Below are 25,920 nucleotides of genomic sequence, written 5' to 3'. Positions count from 1 at the left end.
TCATTTTGAATCCTATAGAGTGCTGCCTTCTTTTTTTACATTTATCTGGATTTGGGAAAGTATTGGATACATTGCTGAGGAGGCCTGAGCACCAGTTGGTATATGTGCTGTTCCAATTTTTCACAATATATCTACAGTGGGGCAAAAAAGTATTTAGTCAGTCAGCAATAGTGCAAGTTCCACCACTTAAAAAGATGAGAGGCGTCTGTAATTTACATCATAGGTAGACCCCAACTATGGGAGACAAACTGAGAAAAAAAAATCCAGAAAATCACATTGTCTGTTTTTTTATTATTTTATTTGCATATTATGGTGGAAAATAAGTATTTGGTCAGAAACAAAATTTAATCTCAATACTTTGTAATATATCCTTTGTTGGCAATGACAGAGGTCAAACGTTTTCTGTAAGTCTTCACAAGGTTGCCACACACTGTTGTTGGTATGTTGGCCCATTCCTCCATGCAGATCTCCTCTAGAGCAGTGATGTTTTTGGCTTTTCGCTTGGCAACACGGACTTTCAACTCCCTCCAAAGGTTTTCTATAGGGTTGAGATCTGGAGACTGGCTAGGCCACTCCAGGACCTTGAAATGCTTCTTACGAAGCCACTCCTTCGTTGCCCTGGCGGTGTGCTTTGGATCATTGTCATGTTGAAAGACCCAGCCACGTTTCATCTTCAATGCCCTTGCTGATGGAAGGAGGTTTGCACTCAAAATCTCACGATACATGGCCCCATTCATTCTTTCATGTACCCGGATCAGTCGTCCTGGCCCCTTTGCAGAGAAACAGCCCCAAAGCATGATGTTTCCACCACCATGCTTTACAGTAGGTATGGTGTTTGATGGATGCAACTCAGTATTCTTTTTCCTCCAAACACGACAAGTTGTGTTTCTACCAAACAGTTCCAGTTTGGTTTCATCAGACCATAGGACATTCTCCCAAAACTCCTCTGGATCATCCAAATGCTCTCTAGCAAACTTCAGACGGGCCCGGACATGTACTGGCTTAAGCAGTGGGACACGTCTGGCACTGCAGGATCTGAGTCCATGGTGGCGTAGTGTGTTACTTATGGTAGGCCTTGTTACATTGGTCCCAGCTCTCTGCAGTTCATTCACTAGGTCCCCCCGCGTGGTTCTGGGATTTTTGCTCACCGTTCTTGTGATCATTCTGACCCCACGGGGTGGGATTTTGCGTGGAGCCCCAGATCGAGGGAGATTATCAGTGGTCTTGAATGTCTTCCATTTTCTAATTATTGCTCCCACTGTTGATTTCTTCACTCCAAGCTGGTTGGCTATTGCAGATTCAGTCTTCCCAGCCTGGTGCAGGGCTACAATTTTGTTTCTGGTGTCCTTTGACAGCTCTTTGGTCTTCACCATAGTGGAGTTTGGAGTCAGACTGTTTGAGGGTGTGCACAGGTGTCTTTTTATACTGATAACAAGTTTAAACAGGTGCCATTACTACAGGTAATGAGTGGAGGAAAGAGGAGACTCTTAAAGAAGAAGTTACAGGTCTGTGAGAGCCAGAAATCTTGATTGTTTGTTTCTGACCAAATACTTATTTTCCACCATAATATGCAAATAAAATGATAAAAAACAGACAATGTGATTTTCTGGATTTTTTTTCTCAGTTTGTCTCCCATAGTTGAGGTCTACCTATGATGTAAATTACAGACGCCCAGGGCCGGACTGGCCATCGGGCAGTTCTGGCAAATGCCAGAAGGGCCGGTGGCAGTAGTGGGCCGCTCGAGTGTGCCGCTGTCGGCACACTCTCCCCGCTGTCGGCGCACTCCCGGCCCCGCATTCAACTATACCGGCGTCATAGACGCCGGTACAGTTGAATGCAATGATGGAGGAGAGAGCGTCTGCTGACGCTTCCTGTCCCATCATTCCCCGCTCTGCCTGCCGCTGACACTGCGGGTGCGCGATGACGTCATATCATCGCGCACCTGCTGTGTGACCGCGCGGGCAGACTGCGACTGCTGAGACCAGAGCCAGAGCAGCGCGGGGCAGGAGGAAAGGTGAGTAGAGTGTTTTTTTTTTATCAATGAGTGACGACTGGATTGTGGAGCTATTGGGGGGGGGGGCTGTGCTGCATTCCATTCTATGGGCCTCTGCTGCATTATATTCTATGGGGCTGTGCTGCATTCCATTCTATGGGCCTGTGCTGCATTATATTCTATGGGGCTGGCTGCATTCCATTCTATGGGCCTCTGCTGCATTATATTCTATGGGCCTGTGCTGCTTTATATTCTATGGGCCTGTGCTGCATTGTATTCTATGGGCCTGTGCTGCATTCCATTCTATGGGCCTCTGCTGCATTATATTCTATGGGGCTGTGCTGCATTCCATTCTATGGGCCTGTGCTGCATTATATTCTATGGGCCTGTGCTGCATTATATTCTATGGGGCTGTGCTGCATTCCATTTTATGGGCCTGTGCTGCATTATATTCTATGGGCCTGTGCTGCATTATATTCTATGGGGCTGTGCTGCATTCCATTCTATGGGCCTGTGCTGCATTATATTCTATGGGGCTGTGCTGCATTCCATTCTATGGGCCTGTGCTGCATTATATTCTATGGGCCTGTGCTGCATTATATTCTATGGGCCTGTGCTGCATTATATTCTATGGGGCTGTGCTGCATTCCATTCTATGGGCCTGTGCTGCATTATATTCTATGGGGCTGTGCTGCATTCCATTCTATGGGCCTGTGCTGCATTATATTCTATGGGTCTGTGCTGCATTATATTCTATGGGCCTGTGCTGCATTATATTCTATGGGGCTGTGCTGCATTCCATTCTATGGGCCTGTGCTGCATTATATTCTATTGGCCTGTGCTGCATTGTATTCTATGGGCCTGTGCTGCATTCCATTCTATGGGCCTGTGCTGCATTCCATTATATGGGCCTCTGCTGCATTATATTCTATGGGCCTGTGCTGCATTGTATTCTATGGGCCTGTGCTGCATTGTATTCTATGGGGCTGTGCTGCATTATATTCTATGGGGCTGTGCTGCATTCCATTCTATGGGCCTCTGCTGCATTATATTCTACGGGGCTGTGCTGCATTCCATTCTATGGGCCTGTGCTGCATTGTATTCTATGGGCCTGTGCTGCATTCCATTCTATGGGCCTGTGCTGCATTGTATTCTATGGGCCTGTGCGGCATTCCATTCTATGGGCCTGTGCTGCATTATATTCTATGGGGCTGTGCTGCATTCCATTCTATGGGCCTGTGCTGCATTGTATTCTATGGGCCTGTGCTGCATTCCATTCTATGGGCCTGTGCTGTATTCCATTCTATGGGCCTGTGCGGCATTCCATTCTATGGGCCTGTGCTGCATTCCATTCTATGGGCCTGTGCTGCATTCCATTCTATGGGCCTGTGCTGCATTCCATTCTATGGGCCTGTGCTGCATTATATTCTATGGGCCTGTGCTGCATTATATTCTATGGGCCTGTGCTGCATTATATTCTATGGGGCTGTGCTGCATTCCATTCTATGGGCCTGTGCTGCATTATATTCTATGGGCCTGTGCTGCATTATATTCTATGGGCCTGTGCTGCATTGTATTCTATGGGCCTGTGCTGCATTGTATTCTATGGGGCTGTGCTGCATTATATTCTATGGGGCTGTGCTGCATTCTATTCTATGGGCCTCTGCTGCATTATATTCTATGGGGCTGTGCTGCATTCCATTCTATGGGCCTCTGCTGCATTATATTCTATGGGGCTGTGCTGCATTCCATTCTATGGGCCTGTGCTGCATTGTATTCTATGGGCCTGTGCTGCATTCCATTCTATGGGCCTGTGCTGCATTTCATTCTATGGGCCTGTGCGGCATTCCATTCTATGGGCCTGTGCTGCATTCCATTCTATGGGCCTGTGCTGCATTCCATTCTATGGGCCTGTGCTGCATTCCTGTCATGGTTCTCAATGGCAAGAGAACGTAGTAAAGCATACAAAAAGGACTAGCTCTTGGAAGATGGGAACTCGAGCTGACTGTGAGCTAAACCTACCGCACAAATAACAGTGGCCGGGTAGCGTGCCTACGTTTTATCCCTAGACACCCAGCGCCAGCTGGAGAACTGACTGACCCTAGCAGAGGAAAATACAGACCTGGCTTACCTCTAGAGAAATTTTCCCCAAAAGGCAGACAGTAGCCCCCACATATATTGTCGGTGATTTCAGAGGAAATTGACATACGAAGTATGAAGATAGGTTTAGCAAATTGAGGTCCGCTTACTAGATAGTAGGAAGACAGAAAAGGGAACTTCACAGTCAGCTGAAAACCCTTTCAAAACACCATCCTGGAATTACTTTAAGACTCTAATATCAACTCATGACACCAGAGTGGCAATTCCAGCTCACAAGAGCTTCCAGCCTCAGAAATATTCAATCACAGAGAACTGGAACAAAAATGCAAAACAAACTTAGGACTACAAGTCCAACTTAGCTGATAGTAGTCTAGGAGCAGGAACATGCAACAGAAAGGCTTCTGGTAACATTGTTGGCCGGCATAGAAATGACTGAGGAGCAAGGCTAAATAGACAACTCCCACATCCTGATGGAAACAGGTGAACAGAGGCGATGAAGCACACAAGTTCAGTACCACCAGTGACCACCGGGGGAGCCCAGAAACCAAATTCACAACAGTACCCCCCCCTCAAGGAGGGGGCACCGAACCCTCACCAGAACCACCAGGGCGATCAGGATGAGCCCTATGAAAGGCACGGACCAAATCGGAGGCATGAACATCAGAGGCTTCTCGACAACGTACTCCAACTCACCCTCAACCAACACCGGAGCAGGAGGCTGTCCTTTTTCCCCTCTCTTTTTGGGGTATGTACCAATTTTTGGTTTTTAAATGTTTTTAATTGTTTGTTGTGCTTTGCTTGATCTAATAAAATTTATTCTATTTTTATATATAATGTTTTGGTGATCCCTGGATTCGTGTATGTCTCTCTTTTTCTTTTTCTCTTCATATCACTTGTTTGTGACATACTCCGGGTGGATCCCAGTCAGTGATTATGCGATGGTGCCCTCCATTCCTCTTTTCTTTTGTCCATAGTTTATCAGGGTGACACTGTTTTCTCCCTGTTTCTGGAGTTGTGGCACATCGGCTATTATTACTATATATCTTTTTCAAAGAAAAGCCTTTGGCTGTATTGATATGGTGTAGATATATATATATATATAAAAAAATATTTTTTTTGTATCAGTACCAGCATGGATCTTTCCAGTAGGGAAACCGCATGGAGTAATAGAGCTTTGGGCCTATTTGACAATTGTGGAGGCACTCTGGTGGGAGAGTCTAGTAAGGAAACAGACTTTCAGATATTATCACAGAAGATCATTGGTCTGCATAAATCACTTACGAAAGTATGGTGGAACATAAGGAGTCTCGAGGAATATAAAAAAGCGGGATTTGTACCCCGTGGGTTACGTGTGCAAATTTTCCCAGCATGGGAGGTCTCTTCTGATTTCCAAAAAATCTGGGAAACGGGACTCGCTAAATGTTCTACCATACTGATTGATATGCTGATCGAACATGATCAGTTGTTACTAATCAAAATCAAAAATGAAATCAAAACATGTGAAGGCACTCTTGTGGATTTTGATAATGAAATTTTTGTCAACCCTTTCCAATTAAAATTGAAGGATCTGATAGATACCTTTGAAAAAGAAATTATCAATCGGAAAAGAAGCAAATTCCACAGAGACAAAACAGACTTTAACAATGGAAAGGCATACAGGTGGTCTCATCGGGGAAATAGACGCCCCCCCTTGGAAGAACCTAGTGGCATGACTGAACCGCTCCCGAGACAGGATATTTCTTCAAGTGATTTTTTATCCTCGGACCCCAGCGACGCAGAAGGCGCCGCCGGCGGGGTCGTAGGAAAACCAAGATATACTCAAAAGAAGGGCAGGGGACACAAGAAGTGGTCACCATCGTACAGGAGGGAGACGAGATTCAACAAGAAATACTAAGGGCAATACCAAGTGACGATGGGCTAGAAGGTAATCTACAAATCATAAATTTATCCACTTATGTACTATCAGATATTGAAAAACAGGTACTCTCGAGGGGACTATCGTTTTCCCCCATGAACCCACTCGATAAATTTATTTTGGTTAAGGATTTGTATTTGTTTTGCCGACAAATAACTTTTAAGTTATTATACCATCAACCATCCCTTATCCCTGCCTGATAATGAGAGACGTGTTTTTTGTGATCTTTTGGAACTGTTACAGGAAAATGAATCTCCGGGTATGCCTGACAGATTTACAAGACGACTTCCTTCACAGGCCACTCCTTCCTTTTCCCTCTTCCCAGCAGTCCAAATCTTCTTCGAGAAAGTTTGTAAAGATATAGAAAAACTTAGACCGGACTCACATCAACAAGACAACTTGGGTAAGACTGAGAGAGAGGCCTTACAACGCCTCAAAACTAATAACAACTTTATAGTACGTGAAGCGGATAAGGGAGGAAATGTTGTCCTGTGGCCACATGAATCATATGTCAAAGAGATCATGCGCCAACTTCATGATGGACAATGTTACACGCTGTTACCCTCTGATCCCACTCTGTTTTTTAAGGACAAGATTGATTGTCTTATTAACAGGGCTCTTCTGAAAAATGTTATCACCAAGAAGGAGGCTGAGTTTCTGACGACATCTTATCCTGTGGTACCTACTTTTTATGCTTTGCCCAAGATACACAAATCCTTAACTGAACCACCAGGAAGACCCATAGTCTCAGGTATAGGCAGTATCTTTGAGCGACCGTGTATCTATGTGGACCATTTTCTTCAACCTTTGGTCACCTCTCTAAAATCATTTACTAGGGATTCCACTCATCTTATGCAGACCTTGGAGACTTTGGAGATCCCTGCGGGAACGCTTCTAGTGAGCATGGACGTGGAATCTCTCTATACCAGCATCCAGCATCAATCAGGTATGCAAGCTGTCATGTACTTTCTTGAGAAAGATCCACATCGAGTCGCGGTGCCTAAGGATTTCATTCTCCAACTTCTATTTTTTATCTTAGACAAAAACTATTTTGTGTTTGATAGAAAGTTTTTTCGTCAGCTATCTGGTACAGCGATGGGTGCACGCTGTGCACCGTCGTATGCCAACCTATTTCTTGGATGGTGGGAGGAGTTGATTGTTTACCAACATCAGGCGTTCACATCCAATGTATTGGTATGGCAACGTTACATTGACAACATTTTGTTGTTGTGGACGGGCTCTTTGGAAGAGTGCAATAGGTTCATTATGGATCTAAACGACAACTCAATCAACATCAAACTTACTTCTGTGGTGTCAGAACATAATATTGATTTCTTGGATCTCAAACTATCTATTCAAAATTCAGGTATCGTTAGCTCCCTCTTCAGGAAAAAGACGGCTACGAATAGTCTCCTTCATTTTACAAGCTTCCACCCATACCATCTGAAGAAGGGTATACCAAAGGGACAATTTCTCCGACTAAGAAGAAACTGCAGTACTGACCCTGACTTTGTGCAACAATCCAAGGATCTTTCCTGCCGGTTCAAGAAGAGAGGCTATCCTCATAGGGCAATCTCGGGTGCCTTCCAACACGCTTCACAACAGGACAGGAATAGTCTCCTTACTAAAAAGGTACGTGACTCGTCTCGTCCCCTCTCTTTAATTACCACCTATAATAACCGGTGGGCAGACATTCGTAAAATTCTTAATAATAATTGGGACATCCTTATGAGTGAAAAAAGAATAGTGCCTTTTGTGTCAAGATCTCCTTGTTTGGTGGCCAGAAGAGCCAAAAACTTGAGGGATTCATTGTGTCACAGCCATTACCAACGGCCTACCCTAAGATTAAATAGTGGCACCAGGATTTATGGCTCATACCCTTGTGGCAACTGTACCATCTGCCAGTATATGATAGCACAGGATGGCTACTCAATTTCTACTCTTCCCTTCCAGATCCGACCCAGGGAATTCTTTAATTGCAGATCCAAGAATATCGTGTATGCGATCTTCTGTGATTGTCCGAAAATATATGTTGGACAAACGACACAAGAACTCAGAAGACGAACACAGCAACACATATCTAACATCTCTACGGCTCGTAGGGATAGAGAAAAGAAGAAAACTCTATCATCAGTGGCGACACATTTTTTGGATGTCCACCAGGGTAAAACATCTGGCCTCAAAGTTATGGGCCTTGAAAGTGTATGGACTAGCATCAGAGGCGGGGATACGACTAATGGCCTACTCCGCTGCGAAACCAAGTGGATATTTAACCTAAAGAGTCTGGCACCCCAGGGCCTCAATGAGGAATTACTCTTTACGGGCTTCTATAAAAAACTTTAATGTAAAATGACTGATCTCGTCAATCCTGCCATTATGGATACTAATGCCTACATCTATATCTATGCACGTAAGCAGCATAGCCCATTGGTAGTATGAGACAGACATTATATCTTTGCAAAGTGGTACTGCATAGTATATCGTATGTGGTACACTATCTATTTCAGCTGCCTTTTCTAGTACCTACCCCAATACTTATGACATCTTCCTATGCACGGTCACACGTGCTGCTAACTCTTTCCTCTTAATCTATCATATTGCAGTGTGAACTGTATCATCATTAAAATGATAGCATCATACAGTATTTACCTATTGGGTTTGGGGATACATATTGGTTCTACATGGTGTCTTTTCATCAACCTACATAGACTATATGTGCCACCTGCACTGGCGTCCATACAATATGGATGCCTCTGTATTTTTGTACAATCTCGGCATCTGCCTTTAATATCCTTGTCTTAGTATACCATATACCAGGCCTGCCATAGATATTGGCATTCGTCTAATTCCTCTTCTACTGGCGTGTCGTTGCGTAGAAATTGTGTTATGCAATAAATTTTGCGGCACTAAAATTAACATATGTTGTGCACTTACTGTTCCTTTTTGGCACCTTATGTGCTTATTGTTATAAGAATATCAACATTTGCTGTATGCGGCGCCTCTTATGGTGCACTTTGTTAGTGCCCACTTCAATTTATATAGTATCCACTATGCACCGTTTTAGGTGCTCTTTTTAAGTGGTGGTATGGATATATTCTACCTCATTCCTTCTCTCCACTTTATTGATAGTTCGTTAAATCTTAGTAGGAGTAATACCATCGCGACAAAACCGTATACCATGCTCCTTTAACGTGCTACAGTGTAATCTGGATGCTTTTATTTTACATGTCGTTTCGCATTGATAATGGAGCATACGCAAATAAACAGTGTCATTCTCTATTTGTGCGCAATGTTTGCCTTAATATCTATCTCCATATTCACACCAGTTCTGTGTATATTACCGCCTTTTATTAGTTTTATAAAACCTTTATCTAAGATATGTGACGCTCTACCTATGCATGATAAGGTGCCCTGCGCCTGCGCACCTGGTTGTTACACGTCCTTCTTTTTCTATCTGGTCACTAATAGGCTTGTTGCATAGCAACAAGCCCGCAATTCCCATTAGCGCATGCGCATGTTGATTCATGCCCTCCGTCTTGGTACATGAATGTGCGACGCCTTATTCATGTATGATAGGATGTTTTGCGCTTGCGCATATGGCTGCTATACGTCCATTGTGGTACTCCTTCTCCATTCGGATATCATTATGTGTATTGTATCGTAACAGGTTCATGATGCCCATTAGCGCATGCGCAGTTTGACTGACGCCTTCCATCTTGGTACACCTGCGGACCTAGTTTCCTATCACAGTGCCACACTTCCGGTTCACAGCATGGCGCTCCGGGACTTTTTTGCAGCGTCTGCGGCGACCTCCTGGCGGGATCCTACACAGCTGGTATGGATCCATATACTTTGATTATTGCTCTATATAAGTATCAAGGCAAGTACATTCTACATCTGCCCCTGACGAAGCCACGTTGTGGCGATACGCGTTGGGTCTCTTTGTCCCCCTCTGACAGACTCTATACTCCACGGCTGCTGACTCGTGTTCTTGGCAGGTTTTATGGCGTTTCTCTTTACATCTATATGCCTTTTCATTTCGTTACGGTCTAGGCCTTTCCACCTTTCCTAGGCCATTATATCCACTACAGGCAGGTCTGGTATGATGTTTTGCGACGTCTTTTTCTGATGTATACAGATCTCCCTCGCATTTAATTTATATGTATGTTTGGGCATTGTCTCATAGCCTACACTATGTGTACCATACCCGGTTTATTTAACATGTAGGGTGCCTTGATATATGTTAAGATTCATTTGTTTATTGTGACTCTATATTCTATTAACATCTGCATTTACCATAGGTATTGGGCCATGCCTGCCACATGTATATAAAGGCTATATTGATTAGAGACTTGTAGTGCATATACTATAGCCATCCTTTGAGCAGCAGCATATTCTATACTCATTGTGTATCTTCACATGTATTATATTCTGGTATTTGAGAAGTGTATAATTCACACATATACTCACAGTGGAGTGAGCCTTCATTTTGTCTTAGGGGGCTTGTCCTTTTTCCCCTCTCTTTTTGGGGTATGTACCAATTTTTGGTTTTTAAATGTTTTTAATTGTTTGTTGTGCTTTGCTTGATCTAATAAAATTTATTCTATTTTTATATATAATGTTTTGGTGATCCCTGGATTCGTGTATGTCTCTCTTTTTCTTTTTCTCTTCATATCACTTGTTTGTGACATACTCCGGGTGGATCCCAGTCAGTGATTATGCGATGGTGCCCTCCATTCCTCTTTTCTTTTCTTCTCAGGAGGCTCAACGGAAGGCACAACCGGTACCTCATACCTGTGCAACAATGACCGATGGAAGACATTATGAATAGAAAAAGATGCAGGGAGGTCCAAACGAAAGGACACAGGGTTAAGAATCTCCAATATCTTGTACGGGCCGATGAACCGAGGCTTAAACTTAGGAGAAGAAACCTTCATAGGGACAAAACGAGAAGACAACCACACCAAGTCCCCAACACAAAGACGAGGACCAACACAACGACGGCGGTTGGCAAAATGCTGAGTCTTCTCCTGGGACAACTTCAAATTGTCCACCACATGCCCCCAAATCTGATGCAACCTCTCCACCACAGCATCCACTCCAGGACAATCCGAAGACTCCACCTGACCGGAAGAGAAACGAGGATGAAACCCCGAATTACAGAAGAAAGGAGAAACCAAGGTGGCAGAACTAGCCCGATTATTGAGGGCAAACTCCGCCAAGGGCAAAAAGACAACCCAATCATCCTGATCCGCAGACACAAAACACCTCAAATAAGTCTCCAAGGTCTGATTAGTTCGCTCGGTCTGGCCATTAGTCTGAGGATGGAAAGCAGATGAAAAAGACAAATCAATGCCCATCCTAGCACAGAACGCTCGCCAAAATCTAGACACGAATTGGGTTCCCCTGTCAGACACGATATTCTCCGGAATACCATGCAAGCGAACCACATTTTGAAAAAACAGAGGAACCAACTCGGAAGAGGAAGGCAATTTAGGCAAGGGGACCAAATGGACCATCTTAGAGAAACGGTCACACACCACCCAGATGACAGACATCTTCTGAGAAACAGGGAGATCAGAAATAAAATCCATGGAGATGTGAGTCCAAGGCCTCTTCGGAATAGGCAAAGATAACAACAATCCACTAGCCCGAGAACAACAAGGCTTGGCCCGAGCACAAACATCACAAGACTGCACAAAACCTCGCACATCTCGCGACAGGGAAGGCCACCAGAAGGACCTAGCCACCAAATCCCTGGTACCAAAGATTCCAGGATGACCAGCTAACACAGAAGAATGGACCTCCGATATGACTCTACTGGTCCAATCATCAGGAACAAACATTCTACCAGGCGGGCAACGATCAGGTCTATCCGCCTGAAACTCCTGCAAGACCCGACGCAAGTCTGGGGAAACAGCAGATAATATCACTCCATCCTTAAGGATACCTGTAGGTTCAGAATTACCAGGGGAATCAGGCTCAAAACTCCTAGAAAGGGCATCCGCCTTCACATTTTTAGAACCCGGTAGGTAAGAAACCACAAAATTAAACCGAGAGAAAAATAACGACCAGCGCGCCTGTCTAGGATTCAGGCGCCTGGCAGACTCAAGATAAATCAAATTCTTGTGGTCAGTCAATACCACCACCTGATGTCTAGCCCCCTGAAGCCAATGACGCCACTCCTCAAAAGCCCACTTCATAGCCAAGAGCTCCCGATTACCAATATCATAATTTCGCTCAGCGGGCGAAAATTTACGAGAAAAGAACGCGCAAGGTCTCATCACGGAGCAGTCGGAACTTTTCTGCGACAAAACCGCCCCAGCTCCGATTTCTGAAGCGACGACCTCAACCTGAAAAGGAAGAGTAACATCAGGCTGACGCAATACAGGGGCGGAAGAAAAGCGGCGCTTAAGCTCCCGAAAGGCCTCCACAGCAGCAGGGGACCAATCAGCAACATCAGCACCCTTCTTAGTCAAATCAGTCAACGGTTTAGCAACATCAGAAAAACCAGTTATAAATCGACGATAAAAATTAGCAAAGCCCAAAAACTTCTGAAGGCTCTTAAGAGAAGAGGGTTGCGTCCAATCACAAATAGCCTGAACCTTGACAGGGTCCATCTCAATGGAAGAGGGGGAAAAAATGTACCCCAAAAACGAAATCTTTTGAACCCCAAAAACGCACTTAGAACCCTTTACACACAAGGAATTAGAGCGCAAAACCTGAAAAACCCTCCTGACCTGTTGGACATGAGAGTCCCAGTCGTCCGAAAAAATCAAAATATCATCCAGATACACAATCATAAATTTATCCAAATATTCACGGAAAATGTCATGCATAAAAGACTGAAAGACTGAAGGGGCATTTGAAAGACCAAAAGGCATTACTAAATACTCAAAATGGCCCTCAGGCGTATTAAATGCGGTTTTCCACTCATCCCCCTGCTTAATTCGCACTAAATTATACGCCCCACGAAGATCAATCTTAGAGAACCACTTGGCCCCCTTTATTCGAGCAAACAAATCAGTAAGCAGTGGCAAAGGATACTGATATTTAACCGTGATTTTATTCAAAAGCCGATAATCAATACACGGCCTCAAAGAGCCATCTTTTTTAGATACAAAGAAAAAACCGGCTCCTAAGGGAGATGACGAAGGACGAATATGTCCCTTTTCCAAGGACTCCTTAATATATTCCCGCATAGCAGCGTGTTCAGGCACAGATAGATTAAATAAACGACCCTTTGGAAACTTACTGCCCGGAATCAGATCTATTGTACAATCGCAATCTCTGTGCGGAGGTAGTGAACCAAGTTTAGGCTCCTCAAAAACGTCACGATAATCAGATAAAAATTCCGGAATCTCAGAGGGAATAGATGACGAAATGGAAACCAAAGGTACGTCCCCATGAGTCCCCTGACATCCCCAGCTTAACACAGACATAGCTTTCCAGTCGAGGACTGGGTTATGAGATTGCAGCCATGGCAATCCAAGCACCAACACATCATGTAGATTATACAACACAAGGAAGCGAATAATCTCCTGGTGATCCGGATTAATACGCATAGTTACTTGTGTCCAGTATTGTGGTTTATTACTAGCCAATGGCGTGGAGTCAATACCCTTCAGAGGTATAGGAACTTCCAGAGGCTCTAAATTAAACCCACAGCGTTTGGCAAAGGACCAATCCATAAGACTCAAAGCGGCGCCAGAGTCGACATAGGCGTCCGCGGTAATAGACGATAAAGAGCAAATCAGGGTCACAGATAGAATAAACTTGGACTGTAAAGTACCAATTGAAACAGACTTATCAACCTTCTTAGTACGTTTAGAGCATGCTGATATAACATGAGTTGAAACGCCACAATAGAAGCATAACCCATTTTTTCGCCTAAAATTCTGTCGTTCGCTTCTGGACAGAATTCTATCACATTGCATAATCTCTGGCGCCTTCTCAGTAGACACCGCCAAATGGTGCACAGGTTTGCGCTCCCGCAAACGCCGATCAATCTGAATAGCCATTGTCATGGACTCATTCAGACCTGCAGGCACAGGGAACCCCACCATAACATCTTTAATGGCATCAGAGAGACCCTCTCTGAAATTCGCCGCCAGGGCGCACTCATTCCACTGAGTAAGCACAGACCACTTACGAAATTTTTGGCAGTATATTTCAGCCTCATCTTGCCCTTGAGACAGGGCCATCAAGGCTTTTTCAGCCTGAATCTCTAAATGAGGTTCCTCATAAAGCAACCCCAAAGCCAGGAAAAACGCATCCACATTGAGCAACGCAGGATCCCCTGGTGCCAAAGCAAATGCCCAATCCTGAGGGTCGCCCCGGAGCAAGGATATTACAATCCTGACCTGCTGTGCAGGATCTCCAGCGGAGCGAGATCTCAGAGACAAAAATAATTTACAATTATGTTTGAAATTCTGGAAGCGAGATCTATCCCCGGAGAAAAATTCAGGCAAAGGTACTCTAGGTTCAGATATAGGAGCATGAATTACAAAATCCTGTAAACTTTGAACCTTCATAGCGAGATTGTTCAGACCTGTAGCTAAACCCTGAGGATCCATTTTCATCAGGTGAAGTCAGAACCATTCAAGGATTAGAAGGAGAGAGAGACGAAGGCTGCAGTAAGCAGAGAAGCTAGTGAATCAACTAATAAGCAAACTCAGAAAAAAAAAAAAAAAAAAAAAATTCTCTGCAGACTTCTTTTCTCTCCTTTCTTCTGCCAATAATTTTAACCCTTGGCCGGCCAAACTGTCATGGTTCTCAATGGCAAGAGAACGTAGTAAAGCATACAAAAAGGACTAGCTCTTGGAAGATGGGAACTCAAGCTGACTGTGAGCTAAACCTACCGCACAACTAACAGTGGCCGGGTAGCGTGCCTACGTTTTATCCCTAGACGCCCAGCGCCAGCCGGAGAACTGACTGACCCTAGCAGAGGAAAATACAGACCTGGCTTACCTCTAGAGAAATTTTCCCCAAAAGGCAGACAGTAGCCCCCACATATATTGTCGGTGATTTCAGAGGAAATTGACATACGAAGTATGAAGATAGGTTTAGCAAATTGAGGTCCGCTTACTAGATAGTAGGAAGACAGAAAAGGGAACTTCACAGTCAGCTGAAAACCCTTTCAAAACACCATCCTGGAATTACTTTAAGACTCTAATATCAACTCATGACACCAGAGTGGCAATTCCAGCTCACAAGAGCTTCCAGCCTCAGAAATAAACAATCACAGAGAACTGGAACAAAAATGCAAAACAAACTTAGGACTACAAGTCCAACTTAGCTGATAGTAGTCTAGGAGCAGGAACATGCAACAGAAAGGCTTCTGGTAACATTGTTGGCCGGCATAGAAATGACTGAGGAGCAAGGCTAAATAGACAACTCCCACATCCTGATGGAAACAGGTGAACAGAGGCGATGAAGCACACAAGTTCAGTACCACCAGTGACCACCGGGGGAGCCCAGAAACCAAATTCACAACACATTCCATTCTATGGGCCTGTGCTGCATTCCATTCTATGGGCCTGTGCTGCATTCCATTCTATGGGCCTGTGCTGCATTATATTCTATGGGCCTGTGCTGCATTATATTCTATGGGCCTGTGCTGCATTATATTCTATGGGGCTGTGCTGCATTCCATTCTATGGGCCTGTGCTGCATTATATTCTATGGGGCTGTGCTGCATTATATTCTATGGGGCTGTGCTGCATTACATTCTATGGGGGCTGGCTGTATTACATTCTATGGGGCTGTGCTGCATTACATTCTATGGGTGCTGTGCTGCATTACATTCTATGGGGGCTGTGCAGCATTACATTCTATGGGGCTGTGCTGTATTATAGTCTATGGGGGCTGTGCTGTATTACATTCTATGGGGGCTGTGCAGCATTACATTCTATGGGGCTGTGCTGTATTATAGTCTATGGGGGCTGGCTGTATTACATTCTATGGGGGCTGGCTGCATTACATTCTATGGGGGCTGTGCTGCATTACATTCTATGGGGGCTGTGCTGCATTACATTCTATGGGGGCTGTGCTGCATTACATTCTATGGGGGCTGGCTGTATTACATTCTATGGGGCTGTGCTGCATTACATTCTATGGGGGCTGTGCTGCATTACATTCTATGGGGGCTGTGCTGCATTACATTCTATGGGGGCTGTGCAGCATTACATTCTATGGGGGCTGTGCTGCATTACATTCTATGGGGGCTGTGCTGCATTACATTCTATGGGGGCTGTGCAGCATTACATTCTATGGGCTGTGCTGTATTACATTCTATGGGGGCTGAGCTGTAATGCTGGATACAGCTGTAATTATATGTTATATAGTCGTGTTACACTCCCCTCACTTCTTGTAACCTACAAGTGTACAAAGATATTATACAGTCACCATGTGACAAGTGGGCCTGTGTGACTTCAAATGCCAGGGCTGAATTTTAGTCCCAGTCCGGCCCTGCAGACGCCTCTCATCTTTTTAAGTGGTGGAACTTGCACTATTGCTGAATGACTAAATACTTTTTTGCCCCACTGTATCTATTATCTATTATCTCTCTATCTACCTATTATCTATATATTATCTATTTTCTATCTATCTATCTATCTATCTATCTATCTATCTATCTATCTATCTATCTATCTATCTATCTATCTATATCTATATATCATCTATCTATTATCTAGCTAATGCTATGTATCTATTTATCTATCTATCATCTATCTATCTATCTATCTATCTATCTATCTATCTATCTATTATCTATCTATTTATTATCTATCTACTATCTATATATCTATCTATCTATTATCTATCATCTATTATCTATCTTTCTATCTATCTGTTATCTATCATCTATCTATTATATATCTATCTATTTTCTATATATTATCTATCTATCTATCTATCTATCTATCTATCTATCATCTATCATCTATCTATCTATCATCTATCTATTATCTATCATCTATCTATTATCTACCTATCTATTATTTATCTATTATCTATCTATCTATTATCTATCTATCTATCTATCTATCTATCTATCTATCTATCTATTATCTATCTATTGATCCTTTAATATTTAGAGTCTTAAAATAATACCTACATTATATACTAATCTATTTGCTGTCAATACTAAACCAGTAAAACATAATATACGTAGGATTTGCCAGGAAAATGTGAAATAATTCATCTTGGATGATTTACCAGCTAAGACTTCCAAGCAAGAAGGTGACCATATGGTGAAGAAATTCATACAACCCATCCAAATCAATTCAGAGGAGAGGACAGGGCCTGAGGACATCAAAGATGCTTTAATTGTGCACTTATTTAAAAAGCCCATCTGTGACAAGCCATGAAAGATTCACCCATAAGGCACAATACACTTATATAGTCTCTGGATAAGTGAGCAGATGAGATCCACTGGTTGGCAACCGACAAGTAATAATGTGTTGGGGTCAAATGTCCAGATTATTGTGGATGTTGTTAATCTGATAAGACTTGCTATATGAAAATATAACTTTGTACCGTGTTAGCCAGAACACAGAAAAAATAATAATACTTGCTAAAATAAAGTTCTTTAGGACATGTTTAGCAGCTCCTTTACTTGGTGAATTCTGCACCAAAATCCATGACAGCTTGCCATTTGCATTTCAGTACAAGTGGATGGAGTTTTCGGAAACTCAACCACATGAAGCCCAAAAAAATCTTTGCATTTATAATTCTGCAACATCAAGGCTTCTAATATGTCTGAATCCATGCGTGAGGTTCACAATAAATAAATAAGAATGACACTGATAATAATAATAATCTCATGGTATATATATATATATATATATATATATATATATATATATAAAAAGAAGACTAGAAAAACATTGGTGCTTTCTTCTAGAGATAGCGACACTCCTGCCCATGAGTTGTGTATGGTATTGGAACTCAGCTCCATTGAGATGAATTGGGTTTAGTTGCAATACCACACCCAACATATGCACAGATGTGGCATTGCTTTTGTAAAAAAAAAAAAGCAGCTAAATTGTTCTAATCCTTGACAACCCATTTAAAGTAACATTTAGGAGATCGCACTGAAGGACAAACAGCAAGATGCGGCCAAAAGTTAAGTTCATGGAGCACTCCAAAGTCCAACTGTATTATAGATGTCTAGACATTTTTTTATTGCAACCTTGTCATTAGAGTAAGTTTTTGAAAAGTCTTGAAATATGCAAAATTTATTAAATGGGTGTTCTCAAGTTCTTAAATTACTTTAATTAGACAGCATGAAAATAAGCAAGTTTGCAACTGACTTGCTTTTTCTATCTGCTGTCATTCTCCTGCAATGAGAAATTTTGTCTTTTATAGTGTCTAGCTCATTTCCTTGGAGTCCGGTCTTCAGACCCTGGCCAAGAATGGCAAGTATTTAAATTCTAGGAGAGGGGTTAACTCTTAACATACCAGCCACCTCTCTCCAGACCATTTATTTCTATACAGCAGTTAATGAGAAACCTGCTCTCTGATGCTTCAGCAGTGTTGGAAGTAGTGATGGACAATTTTTTTATTTTTTTTTAAACGGATTATGAAATAAAAATTTTCATGGGACATCTTCTTAAAGTCCCATGGCTTCACGTGTATAAAATCCTGCCCCCCGCCATTCTGTCTGTGAATATGAATGAATTGAAGAATATTGCATAATTTCCATACGGGGCATCTAACACTAAAAGAAAGAAAAAGACGAGACTCTATAAAACTTGCTATTCCTAGACTATAAATTCCGATGTCTTACTTTGCGGCACCATTTATAGTTGCTGGCAGCTCTCCCCTTTGCTGAAAAGCATTTGGCCGGCTCTGTGAGCTTTCATGAAAAAATTTCTTCAGTCCTCCTAAAAAATGTTTTGTTCCCTTATTTTACGGTCTGGTATTGCTTATAAAACCATCTGTCAGTAATGTCTTTTCAAAATTAATTTCTTAGATCTAAATACTTTTAGAAAACATGCTAATTTATGATATTTACTCTGTGTGCAAGGTCTGAAAATGCCTAAAACAATATAACGGTAGTTGCCCAAATAAAATCCATTACAAATCATTTTGTGCAACGGGATATTTTGGCATTGGACCGATTGACTTACTTCTCTACTGTTCGAATAGATTATTATTCGTGTAAAGTTACTCGATGCAGAATAGGAAAGTATGTGAAAAAACTGGCAGCAAAAGAAGGGGCAAGAATAAGTCTGTAAATTTTTTAGAAGTGTTCATTTAGTTTTTTTAATTTTTCCAACATTCTGGCATGGAGAATCAATGTCAGTGGTAGCCTTCGAAAGAATGTAATGCATCCAGTACATGCAAAAAAAAGACAAAAGATCAATTATTCATCTATTAATTATCTACTCCAAATGGAAATCTATCATCAGGAAATTACTTATAAATTCAATTAAGTTTTCATTATAATTTTTTGGGGTAAACCATTTTAGTTAAAATTTTTTGGAAATACTCTAGTTTTCATATTCAGAACTAGAGAAGGTGCAATAGGCTGAAAATACTTGTTTTCTAGAGGTACTTTACTGTTTAGCATGAGACAATGTTAACAGAGTCATCTCATTATTAATAAAAGGGAAGATAGGGTTAATGGCAGCTGAAAAGTACTGCAAGTAGATACTGGTAGTTTTGCATGAGTGCATCAGGAGGCCATAATAGGCCAAATCAGATGAGGTGGACTTACATAATTCTCCCCACTACACTAGAGGTACTTTACTGTTTAGCATGAGACAATCTTAACAGAGCCATCTTATCTATATATATAATTGTCTAAGGGTTTTTCTGTCTTTCTGTCTGTCTGTCCCGTTTATTCATTCGCTGATTGGTCGAGGCCGCCTGGGCCTCGACCAATCAGCGACGGGCACAGTATCGACGTAGAAATCCCGCGTCTCTGATTGGTCGAGGCCGCCAAGCCTCGACCAATCAGCGACGGGCACAGCATGGCGACGATGATGTCATAATGGAAATCCCGCGTGTTATGGTTCTCAATGGCAAGAGAACATAGCCCCGCAAACATAAGAACTAGCTCTTGGAAGGATGGAAACTAAACTGACCATGAACTAAACCTGCCGCACAACTAACAGTAGCCGGGTAGCGTAGCCTGCGTTTTATCCCTAGACGCCCAGCGCCAGCCGGAGGACTAACTAATCCTGGCAGAGGAAAATACAGTCCTGGCTCACCTCTAGAGAAATTTCCCCGAAAGGCAGACAGAGGCCCCCACATATATTGGCGGTGATTTTAGATGAAAATGACAAACGTAGTATGAAAATAGGTTTAGCAAAATCGAGGTCCGCTTACTAGATAGCAGGAAGACAGAAAGGGCACTTTCATGGTCAGCTAAAAACCCTATCAAAACACATCCTGAAATTACTTTAAGACTCTAGTATTAACTCATAACATCAGAGTGGCAATTTCAGATCACAAGAGCTTTCCAGACACAGAAACGAAACTGAAGCTGTGAACTGGAACAAAATGCAAAAAACAAACAAGGACAAAAGTCCACTTAGCTGGGAGTTGTCTAGAAGCAGGAACATGCACAGAAAGGCTTCTGATTACAATGTTGACCGGCATGGAAGTGACAGAGGAGCAAGGTTAAATAGCGACTCCCACATCCTGATGGGAACAGGTGAACAGAGGGGATGATGCACACAAGTTCAATTCCACCAGTGGCCACCGGGGGAGCCCAAAATCCAATTTCACAACAGTATCCCCCCCTCAAGGAGGGGGCACCGAACCCTCACCAGAACCACCAGGGCGATCAGGATGAGCCCTATGAAAGGCACGGACCAGATCGGAGGCATGAACATCAGAGGCAGTCACCCAAGAATTATCCTCCTGACCGTATCCCTTCCATTTGACCAGATACTGGAGTTTCCGTCTGGAAATACGGGAGTCCAAGATTTTTTCCACAACGTACTCCAACTCGCCCTCAACCAACACCGGAGCAGGAGGCTCAACGGAAGGCACAACCGGTACCTCATACCTGCGCAATAATGACCGATGAAAAACATTATGAATAGAAAAAGATGCAGGGAGGTCCAAACGGAAGGACACAGGGTTAAGAATCTCCAATATCTTGTACGGGCCGATGAACCGAGGCTTAAACTTAGGAGAAGAAACCCTCATAGGGACAAAACGAGAAGACAACCACACCAAGTCCCCGACACAAAGCCGAGGACCAACCCGACGCCGGCGGTTGGCAAAAAGCTGAGTCTTCTCCTGGGACAACTTCAAATTGTCCACTACCTGCCCCCAAATCTGATGCAACCTCTCCACCACAGCATCCACTCCAGGACAATCCGAAGATTCCACCTGACCGGAGGAAAATCGAGGATGAAACCCCGAATTACAGAAAAAAGGAGACACCAAGGTGGCAGAGCTGGCCCGATTATTGAGGGCAAACTCCGCTAAAGGCAAAAAAGCAACCCAATCATCCTGATCTGCAGACACAAAACACCTCAAATATGTCTCCAAGGTCTGATTCGTCCGCTCGGTCTGGCCATTAGTCTGAGGATGGAAAGCAGACGAGAAAGACAAATCTATGCCCATCCTAGCACAGAATGCCCGCCAAAATCTAGACACGAATTGGGTTCCTCTGTCAGAAACGATATTCTCTGGAATACCATGCAAACGAACCACATTTTGAAAAAACAGAGGAACCAACTCAGAAGAAGAGGGCAACTTAGGCAGGGGAACCAAATGGACCATCTTAGAGAAACGGTCGCACACCACCCAGATGACAGACATCTTCTGAGAAACAGGAAGATCTGAAATAAAATCCATCGAGATGTGCGTCCAAGGCCTCTTCGGGATAGGCAAGGGCAACAACAATCCACTAGCCCGAGAACAACAAGGCTTGGCCCGAGCACAAACGTCACAAGACTGCACAAAGCCTCGTACATCTCGTGACAGGGAAGGCCACCAGAAGGACCTTGCCACCAAATCCCTGGTACCAAAGATTCCAGGATGACCTGCCAACGCAGAAGAATGAACCTCAGAAATGACTTTACTGGTCCAATCATCAGGAACAAACAGTCTACCAGGTGGGCAACGATCAGGTCTATCCGCCTGAAACTCCTGCAAGGCCCGCCGCAGGTCTGGAGAAACGGCAGACAATATCACTCCATCCTTAAGGATACCTGTAGGTTCAGAATTACCAGGGGAGTCAGGCTCAAAACTCCTAGAAAGGGCATCCGCCTTAACATTCTTAGAACCCGGTAGGTATGACACCACAAAATTAAACCGAGAGAAAAACAACGACCAGCGCGCCTGTCTAGGATTCAGGCGTCTGGCGGACTCAAGATAAATTAAATTTTTGTGGTCGGTCAATACCACCACCTGATGTCTAGCCCCCTCAAGCCAATGACGCCACTCCTCAAAAGCCCACTTCATGGCCAAAAGCTCCCGATTCCCAATATCATAATTCCGCTCGGCAGGCGAAAATTTACGAAAAAAAAAGCACAAGGTTTCATCACGGAGCAGTCGGAACTTCTCTGCGACAAAACCGCCCCAGCTCCGATTTCAGAAGCGTCGACCTCAACCTGAAAAGGAAGAGCAACATCAGGCTGACGCAACACAGGGGCGGAAGAAAAGCGGCGCTTAAGCTCCCGAAAGGCCTCCACAGCAGCAGGGGACCAATCAGCAACATCAGCACCCTTCTTAGTCAAATCAGTCAATGGTTTAACAACATCAGAAAAACCAGCAATAAATCGACGATAAAAGTTAGCAAAGCCCAAAAATTTCTGAAGACTCTTAAGAGAAGAGGGTTGCGTCCAATCACAAATAGCCTGAACCTTGACAGGATCCATCTCGATGGAAGAGGGGGAAAAAATGTATCCCAAGAAGGAAATCTTTTGCACCCCAAAAACGCACTTAGAACCCTTCACACACAAGGAATTAGACCGCAAAACCTGAAAAACCCTCCTGACCTGCTGGACATGAGAGTCCCAGTCATCCGAAAAAATCAGAATATCATCCAGATACACAATCATAAATTTATCCAAATAATCACGGAAAATGTCATGCATAAAGGACTGAAAGACTGAAGGGGCATTTGAAAGGCCAAAAGGCATCACCAAATACTCAAAGTGGCCCTCGGGCGTATTAAATGCGGTTTTCCACTCATCCCCCTGCTTAATTCGCACCAAATTATACGCCCCACGGAGATCTATCTTAGAGAACCACTTGGCCCCCTTTATGCGAGCAAACAAATCAGTCAGCAGTGGCAACGGATATTGATATTTAACCGTGATTTTATTCAAAAGCCGATAATCAATACACGGCCTCAAAGAGCCATCTTTCTTAGACACAAAGAAAAAACCGGCTCCTAAGGGAGATGACGAAGGACGAATATGTCCCTTTTCCAAGGACTCCTTTATATATTCTCGCATAGCAGCATGTTCAGGCACAGACAGATTAAATAAACGACCCTTAGGGTATTTACTACCCGGAATCAAATCTATGGCACAATCGCACTCCCGGTGCGGAGGTAATGAACCAAGCTTAGGTTCTTCAAAAACATCACGATAGTCAGACAAGAATTCAGGAATCTCAGAGGGAATAGATGATGAAATGGAAACCAAAGGTACGTCCCCATGCATCCCCTTACATCCCCAGCTTAACACAGACATAGCTTTCCAGTCGAGGACTGGGTTATGAGATTGCAGCCATGGCAATCCAAGCACCAACACATCATGTAGGTTATACAGCACAAGAAAGCGAATAATCTCCTGATGATCCGGATTAATTCGCATAGTTACTTGTGTCCAGTATTGTGGTTTATTAGTAGCCAATGGGGTGGAGTCAATCCCCTTCAGAGGTATAGGAGTTTCAAGAGGCTCTAAATCATACCCACAGCGTTTGGCAAAGGACCAATCCATAAGACTCAAAGCGGCGCCAGAGTCGACATAGGCGTCCGCGGTAATAGATGATAAAGAACAAATCAGGGTCACAGATAGAATAAACTTAGACTGAAAAGTGCCAATTGAAACTGACTTATCAAGCTTCTTAGTACGCTTAGAGCATGCTGATATAACATGAGTTGAATCACCACAATAAAAGCACAACCCATTTTTTCGTCTAAAATTCTGCCGTTCGCTTCTGGACAGAATTCTATCACATTGCATATTCTCTGGCGTCTTCTCAGTAGACACCGCCAACTGGTGCACAGGTTTGCGCTCCCGCAGACGTCTATCGATCTGGATAGCCATTGTCATGGACTCATTCAGACCCGCAGGCACAGGGAACCCCACCATAACATCCTTAATGGCATCAGAGAGACCCTCTCTGAAATTCGCTGCCAGGGCGCACTCATTCCACTGAGTAAGCACAGACCATTTACGGAATTTTTGGCAATATATTTCAACTTCATCTTGCCCCTGAGATAGGGACATCAAGGCTTTTTCCGCCTGAAGCTCTAAATGAGGTTCCTCATAAAGCAACCCCAAGGCCAGAAAAAACGCATCCACATTGAGCAACGCAGGATCCCCTGGAGCCAATGCAAAAGCCCAATCTTGAGGGTCGCCCCGGAGCAAGGAAATCACAATCCTGACCTGCTGAGCAGGATCTCCAGCAGAGCGAGATTTCAGGGACAAAAACAACTTGCAATTATTTTTGAAATTTTGAAAGCAAGATTTATTCCCCGAGAAAAATTCAGGCAAAGGAATTCTAGGTTCAGATATAGGAACCTGAACAACAAAATCTTGTAAATTTTGAACTTTCGTGGTGAGATTATTCAAACCTGCAGCTAAACTCTGAATATCCATTTTAAACAGGTGAACACAGAGCCATTCCAGGATTAGAAGGAGAGAGAGAGAGGAAGGCTGCAATATAGGCAGACTTGCAAGTGATTCAATTGGAAGCACACTCAGAACTGAGAAAAAAAAAAAAAAAAAAAATCTTCAGCAGACTTCTTTTTTCTCTCCTTTCTCTGCCAATTAATTTAACCCTTTGCGGTCCGGTCAAACTGTTATGGTTCTCAATGGCAAGAGAACATAGCCCCGCAAACATAAGAACTAGCTCTTGGAAGGATGGAAACTAAACTGACCATGAACTAAACCTGCCGCACAACTAACAGTAGCCGGGTAGCGTAGCCTGCGTTTTATCCCTAGACGCCCAGCGCCAGCCGGAGGACTAACTAATCCTGGCAGAGGAAAATACAGTCCTGGCTCACCTCTAGAGAAATTTCCCCGAAAGGCAGACAGAGGCCCCCACATATATTGGCGGTGATTTTAGATGAAAATGACAAACGTAGTATGAAAATAGGTTTAGCAAAATCGAGGTCCGCTTACTAGATAGCAGGAAGACAGAAAGGGCACTTTCATGGTCAGCTAAAAACCCTATCAAAACACATCCTGAAATTACTTTAAGACTCTAGTATTAACTCATAACATCAGAGTGGCAATTTCAGATCACAAGAGCTTTCCAGACACAGAAACGAAACTGAAGCTGTGAACTGGAACAAAATGCAAAAAACAAACAAGGACAAAAGTCCACTTAGCTGGGAGTTGTCTAGAAGCAGGAACATGCACAGAAAGGCTTCTGATTACAATGTTGACCGGCATGGAAGTGACAGAGGAGCAAGGTTAAATAGCGACTCCCACATCCTGATGGGAACAGGTGAACAGAGGGGATGATGCACACAAGTTCAATTCCACCAGTGGCCACCGGGGGAGCCCAAAATCCAATTTCACAACACCCGCGTCTCTGATTGGTCGAGGCTACCAGGCCTCGACCAATCAGCGACGGGCACAGTATCGACGTAGATGTCATAATGGTTGCCATGGCGACGATGATGTCAAAAAGGTTGCCTCGACCAATCAGCGACGGGCACAGTCGGAATCATCATTGTCCATATACTACGGGGACATGC

At 43.5% G+C, this 25,920-nt stretch overlaps 2 long non-coding RNA genes across 2 annotated transcripts in view; both read left to right on the top strand.

Moving 5' to 3' along the window:
• Window positions 1–25,920, top strand: part of LOC143809070 (uncharacterized) — a 55,058-nt gene that overhangs the window by 21,098 nt on the left and 8,040 nt on the right. The gene's annotated exons all lie outside the window — the stretch shown is intronic.
• LOC143809069 (uncharacterized) lies at window positions 6,279–6,928 on the top strand. Its single transcript, XR_013222054.1, has 3 exons — window positions 6,279–6,411; window positions 6,623–6,759; window positions 6,845–6,928. It is a non-coding gene; the product is annotated as an uncharacterized LOC143809069 (long non-coding RNA).

This window comes from Ranitomeya variabilis, chromosome 2 (assembly GCF_051348905.1).
Source record: "Ranitomeya variabilis isolate aRanVar5 chromosome 2, aRanVar5.hap1, whole genome shotgun sequence".
NCBI lineage: Eukaryota > Metazoa > Chordata > Amphibia > Anura > Dendrobatidae > Ranitomeya > Ranitomeya variabilis.
Note: the sequence above shows the minus strand (reverse complement) of the source record. Positions and strands in the feature narration are given on the sequence as shown.